The sequence below is a fragment of the Thunnus maccoyii genome, chromosome 21, assembly GCF_910596095.1.
Source record: "Thunnus maccoyii chromosome 21, fThuMac1.1, whole genome shotgun sequence".
Lineage (NCBI taxonomy): Eukaryota > Metazoa > Chordata > Actinopteri > Scombriformes > Scombridae > Thunnus > Thunnus maccoyii.
Genome location: NC_056553.1, coordinates 1,911,655 through 1,918,169, shown reverse-complemented (window position 1 = coordinate 1,918,169; position 6,515 = coordinate 1,911,655). Strand labels below are relative to the sequence as shown.

The following is a 6,515-nucleotide window of genomic DNA, read 5'->3' as shown; positions in this document are numbered from 1 at the left end:
GAGAATTGATGATCAACTTAGGAGATGCAGAGAGACAGACAGTGACTGAGATGGACTGTCAGTATCTGCGCTTATTCTTCTGTATTTAAATCACAGCTGGGCTCCAGCCACACAACAGAGACTAATCCAATTATTAAAATTTGAACCAGCTCTGGATTTAAGAGCAAAAACTAGCCAGGGTGGGGAACTTGACTTTCCGCCAGCCACTGCGGCTTTCCAAAATTCACCAGCCACGTTCCCTGTTTGAGCAGCCGTTTAGATAATTTTGGATTTAAACGTACCTACAGGTGATGGCTGGGAGGCCGCCGAAATGGCTGGTGGTGTCACCAGCAAGCGGGCCGATGACTGCTGCTCATCTCCCACTATGTGACTTTTGTAACTGGAAAACATGGCAGGCAGACGAACAGAAAGGCCGGCATCTCGTCACGGTGCCTTTACTGCACCGCCGCCAATCCCCGAGTCTCAGCTGGTTCAGAAAACACACAAAAACACTCACGAACTCGTCAACGTCGCATCAGATTTCTGTGTGAAAAAGAACTCTGAAAGGGCAGATATAGTGTTTGTGTTCTCCATGTTGTTTTTTTTTAAAACCCATCACACTATTGATCCCTTTATCCCTCGAAGCCACCCTGTGAGTTGGTTTGTGTGTTAATAATTTCTCATTCATAATCATTCTCAGTTGATTCCATGTGTGTACAGAGTCGAACATGTGGCACGTGATGCTAGAGTATTTTCTGTTTATTTGCGTGTGTGCGATTATCAGTGATATTTAGGTGTAGGGAGGGGATTTCTTGTTTTTTTTTTTTTTTTGTGGATTTTTTTATAACTGAACAAATCAAAATTTTTGTTGTGTTGGAATGTGTGAGACTCCCACCTGTCTGTCATCCTAGCCCCCTAGTGTTCATGTAGGGTTTATTACAGGGCCTCTGGCGTGCTAATGTATATTGCCGCTAACGGCTGACCCAGGTTCAGTTTACCTCAACCTCTGCTTTTAACTGCAACCATTAAAACAACAGAAGTGCAGCTCTGTAGGCAACCTTTTAAATCCTATGTCTTCCTAATCAAGGCGAGCAGGACTAATTCTTTGCTAGCCTGGTTTCCACTGTGGGCCAAATCAGAGCTACCAAGGGCTAACTCATTAGCCTGGCGCTAAACACAGCAAAGCAGGGCTAGCACGCCTAAGTCGTTACTGGCTTGGCTTGCACAATGGCCCAAACAGAGCTAACGAAGGCTAACAACAGTCTAGCATACAAATAGCAAGGCTATTGCTAGCCTGGTTTACGCATTGAGCCTTAACACACACACACACACACACACACACACACACACACACACACACACACCAGAAAAACAGCGCTTACTTAGTAGCTTAGTCTTCACCACGACTTATAAAATGGTTAACACTAGCTAGCTGGAGTTATTAGCCTGTATTCTGGTGTGACTAAACAGATATCAACCACAGAGCTAACAGACCGGACAAGTTAACCACATTAACGCATTGTTAGCTTGGTGAACCTGTCTGTTAGCTCTAGCTAGCTCTAATCATTAGCCTGAGCTTTGCTTTGTGGTACCCTAAGATATCAACCACAAGGTAAAAACACATGTTAGCTAGGGCTAACTGACACCGGGCAAGTTAACCAAGCTAAGGCATTGCTAAGATGGTTAACAGCATATCTAGCTAATAGCGGGTTTAGCTAGTCTCTTTCTAGTATTATAGCCGAATCTTGAGTTGGCCCCTGGAACACTTTAGTACTGTTTGTCCCTGTTTAGTCATTCATCCCTCTTTCCTGTTCCTTTCTATCCAGAGACAAACAGAACCGCTAAAATAATTTTAATTACTACATTACATATCCTTCAGTTTTTTTTTTAGAAACAGCTAAACTGAACGGTCAAACTCAGTGTTGATGTATCATCCCTGAGGTCATTAGATACCTGAAGACGTGGTCATGAATTAGCGTTGGAGACAATCAGATATATTTTTCAAATGATGGAGTGAACGTCAGGCTAAACGGATGAAACTTTAAAACTAAACCCCTCAGTTTAATCTCAGTGTGCTTTCCAGAAGAAGCTAGATGACAAGGTGAAAGGGATGGATGGATGGATGCATGGACGGATGGATGGATGGATGGATGGGTGGATGGATGGATGGGTGGATGAAAGGACAGACAAGGAAAGATGGATGGATGGGTAGGTTGGGGGGTTGAGAGCGCAACACTATTTTGTGCTCCTGAACTGTATTTCCCTGCTGCACACACAAACACAAGTTAAAGGGCTAATTCCTCCCCCTCACACCAACCTAACCAGACATTTCCTTATTGATCCTGTAATCACAACCAGAGGGACGGGTAGTGTGTATGTGTATTTTCTTTTTCGTGTGAAGATGAATATAGCTAATTTTTCTTCTTGTACATTTTCGTCTCTTTGTTTTTTTATATCAAGCAACCTCATAAGCAAAACAAATCGAACCTCAGCGGCTCATAACGGAACTGTAAAGCAACGACAGTCAGTCATTTAGTTGGTCAAAAAAAAAAAAAAGAAGAAAAGAAATAATGATCAACCGCAACTGGACTGACTGGCTGACTGACTGGACGCTGCTGTGAACTGGCACTAACAACTTCCAAAACTACTACTACTTCTACTACTAGTACTACTACAGTGGTATATCGCGACACAATCAAGAGAGAAAGAGAGTGAGAGATTCCCCCAGTTTGTCTAAACGTTTGTACATCACGCTCAACCTTGTAGTCCTCAACAACACCTGATATTGTTACTGAACACCTATCACACTGCAAATTATGAACAGCAGTTGCAGTCCTAATATCAAATCAAAAGACATTTAAGGTCTGGAGAAAGCAAGGAAATTGATATCAGAGTTTACAGTATGAATATAACAAAGGCTCAGAACTCCTGAGGTGTAAAGTTTTGAGTCCAGGAGTGTGTCTGAAGTAAAGCTGAAACTAATTTCCCAACTTCCCAGCTATTATTTCAGAGTCAAATCAATTTCTTTAATATGGAGCAACTTTATTGTGTCCAAATGGAACCATCTATTGTCTCTTTTCTTGCTTCAACATTTCCCTGCTCCGTCATTACTGACGGCTAACGCCTTCTTGTAAAATAAGCCAGTGAAAGTTACAGAGAAACTAAAGATGTAATATAGACATCTTATTACAGAATTATCTATGTAATGAAAAAGCTTTGTCCAATTTTGGGGGTTTCACGGTTGGAGATTTGCACAGGGGCAAGAAAAGATTTTGGTCTTAATCAAACAAAAAATGTCAATCTCAAAATTCTCTCCCAGCTACTCAGAGTAGTTCCAATTCGTGAGCAGTGATGCGGAAGGAAAATTTAATTTACCATTTAAAAATGACTCCTCCAGTCGCTAAAACCCTCAGTGTATATTTGAGTCTTTTAGCAGTTGTAGTACCTCTAGTGGCTACTTTCTTATATTAAGGCCCAGTCACACCAGAAAGCAGCACAGCAAAGTTCATCCTCAGGAAATATGCAGTGCTAAAACTGTCATCAACTCGCAAGGCTAGTTGATGATCCATTGTAGCCGGTAAGCTAATGGGCTAATACATTAGCTCTCCAAGTTACAACAGTCAGTTAGCAACCTTGTAGCTTGGGCGCTTATGATAAAATAAGTTCACATTGATCACTTGAGACCTTCTTGTACAATCAACCATCATAATTGAGTCCATGTCTCTTTTGAGGAGAAGTTTATATTCTGACAGAGGAGCGTTTTACAACAGCTAACTAGCTTCAACTAGCTTCCATTTTGGATTCAGTGTTCCTCAAAGGTCAGCACCATGTAGATGGTTATCCATTGGTCAAGGTTGAACCTGACGCAAAAACTCTACACAGATTTTTTTTTTGCCCAGTGATGAGACCACTGATCGCGACAATTCCATTGAAATTTACTGGTCTTGCTGTGAAATGTCACCATTTTAAATGCTGGTGTGAATGGGCCTTTACATTCTTGTCCTCCCGAAGTCCACAAAGACAAAGGAAATTCAGATTTAAATCAACAAAACCCAAAACAAAAACCCACGTGAACACTGATATCTGCTGGTGAAAGCAGGCTACTACTGATCTGCCATTGGCTGGTCTTTGGCACCAAGTAAATCTGAGTGATACCGATTGGTATCAAAGACCAATCAATAGTTCTATTTCACAGCAGACATTTTTGCATGTTGCAGTTTAGCTGTTTCAGTTCCAGGGTCCTGGTTATAGCACATGCTGGCTCATACGCTGACATGGTTTACAGGGACACTTGGACAGAACAGAGCCTGATTAATATTATTAGTGACACCTGTGCTTTCCCCTGCTATGACCAGTCAAAAGTGGGTCTCAGCCTCCACAGAGAATCTGCTGAAGTTCTTTTCATGACATACAGTCATAATTACTAGAATCTTAGTCAGTGTAACAGCTTTTACTGGTTACTTCTGAGTTTTGACATTCTTTTGATTTTCATATCAGTAAAGGGATTCTCTCTCTTTCTCTCTCTGAACTGTTTTATGTTTTGTTAGCTCTAGATCTATACACCCCTCTCCCTCGGGAATATGCGTTCATGTATGCCTGACCGTGTGTGTGTGTGTATGTGTGTATGTGTGTGTGTGTGTGTGTGTGTGTGTGTGCACGGCCATATGAATACTGGACTTCCATTCGAATGCACATGGACTGTTTTTAATGTATTTATTTGGAGCCCAGGTGTGTGTGTGTGTGTGTGTGTGTGTGTGTGTGTGTCAGTGTGAGTTAGTTTCTACAATGACTTGAGAAGAAGCCATGTATTAAAAATATCACATTTATGCTGCAGAACTGTTTTGAGGAACTGATGGTTTGTGTTGTGGACTAACCGGCTTGCCGTAGGGTGCAGTGGGCCGGGGTGCGAATCGGACTAGCAATAAGAATCCCTCTGAATCCAAAAGCTTTATGTAGATCTCCTGTATATGAGTTGAGAACAGACTGTGTGGGTCTATTGGATCTGTTGTTGTTTATTTTTAGTTTGGCTGAGAAATGATTTTTGTTGTGTAATTTTTTTCTTCATGACATATAAATGCGTATAAAACTGTGAAAATCCATTTTGTTCAGTTAAAGGGTGAGTTTTAGGCTAGGTTTTTTTTTTTTGCATGTTAATCTAATTTGTTCAATTATGGATGATTTATCCTTTCTCCATCTCTTCTTGCGCTATACACAAACATACATATATATGTGAGTGTGTGTGTATGCATATATATATATATATATACATACATACATACACACACACACACATATACAAACATACATGAATCTCGCTCTCAGGGTCTTTCACAAATCCATTATTCGAAATACTTCATGTTCTTATTTCCTGAGTTGCAATTTGTTTTTTCCAAGTCCTGATTATTTTGTCTTTTTTAAAAAAAAAAATGATTCAGAACTGTCAATCACTACATTTAGCACTTGACTGTGAACTCATCATTACCTAACAGAAAAGATGAAAGATGTTGAATTTTGGTGTTTTATAACCCAATTATTGTTGACATTTTTGTTCTGTTCTCCCCTCTCACTCGGACATTTGGTTTAAAAAGCCTTTTTTTTTGTTTTCTGCTTTGGTTTAACATTCATGTGGAACTTTCTGTCCTGGTCAGAGGTCAAAGGGAACGTCATAGAGGAGCTTTAAACACAGACTCCACTAACACAAACACATACACACAGATGCTGGACCTCAATCAGAAAGCATTAACACACAATCAATGGAAGACGTTTACTTTCTGTTGTTGTGTCTCCATCCTTCCATCCCCTCGTCTGTCCTCTCATCCCCCTGCTGTTAGTAAAACATGACAGTGTTTCACAAAGTCAAGAGATGTAAACCTGTTCTGTATTCAACCCAATAAGAAAAAGCAATAAAGATTATATTAAGGAAAGGTGTGTGAATCAAAAGCTGTCAATGTTTTTTGTCTTTTTTTTCCCCTCATATGAACATTACTGTTACAGTGCTGCTTGAATTTAGAATTTGATCTATTTCTGCATAAATATGACCTCAAACGTGATCAGATTTCCATGTCAACCAGATAAAGAGACATCAGTTAAACAAACGAGACAAAAACCTTCCACTTTCTCCTTTATTTATTGAGGAAAAGGATCCAATGTTACATAATTGTGTGTGGAAAACATATGTGAGCATCAAGGATTATCAATTCATTTGAGAGGGAAATTAGAGTCAGGTGTTTCAGTCAATGGGATGACAATCAGGGGTGAGCCGGGAGGTCCCTGCCTTATTTAGAGAAATCTGGGTCTTTACTATCAAGTCTGAGCTTCAAAACACAGGTTTATGGAAGTGTGTCATGGCTCAAACAAAGGAGATTTCTGAAGACATTATAGGAAGAGTTGCTGTTATTCACCAGGCTGGATAGATTTGTGTACAAATGGAGGACATTCAACACCATTGTTACCCTCCCCAGGAGTGTTCAATCAACAGAGATCACATCAAGAGCAGGTGTGTAACAGTCCAGGAGGTCACTAGTGATTCTCCAGGA

The 6,515-nt window shown here is 40.4% G+C and overlaps 1 protein-coding gene across 1 annotated transcript in view; it reads left to right on the top strand.

Annotated features, from left to right (window-relative positions):
• Nucleotides 1–5,918, top strand: part of rreb1a (ras responsive element binding protein 1a) — a 31,251-nt gene extending 25,333 nt beyond the window's left edge. The window contains exon 17 of the mRNA XM_042399570.1: nt 1–5,918. This exon is cut by the window's left edge and continues 1,061 nt beyond it. The gene's annotated coding sequence lies outside the window, so the exon portion shown is untranslated.
• The last annotated feature ends 597 nt before the right edge of the window (nt 5,919–6,515 follow it).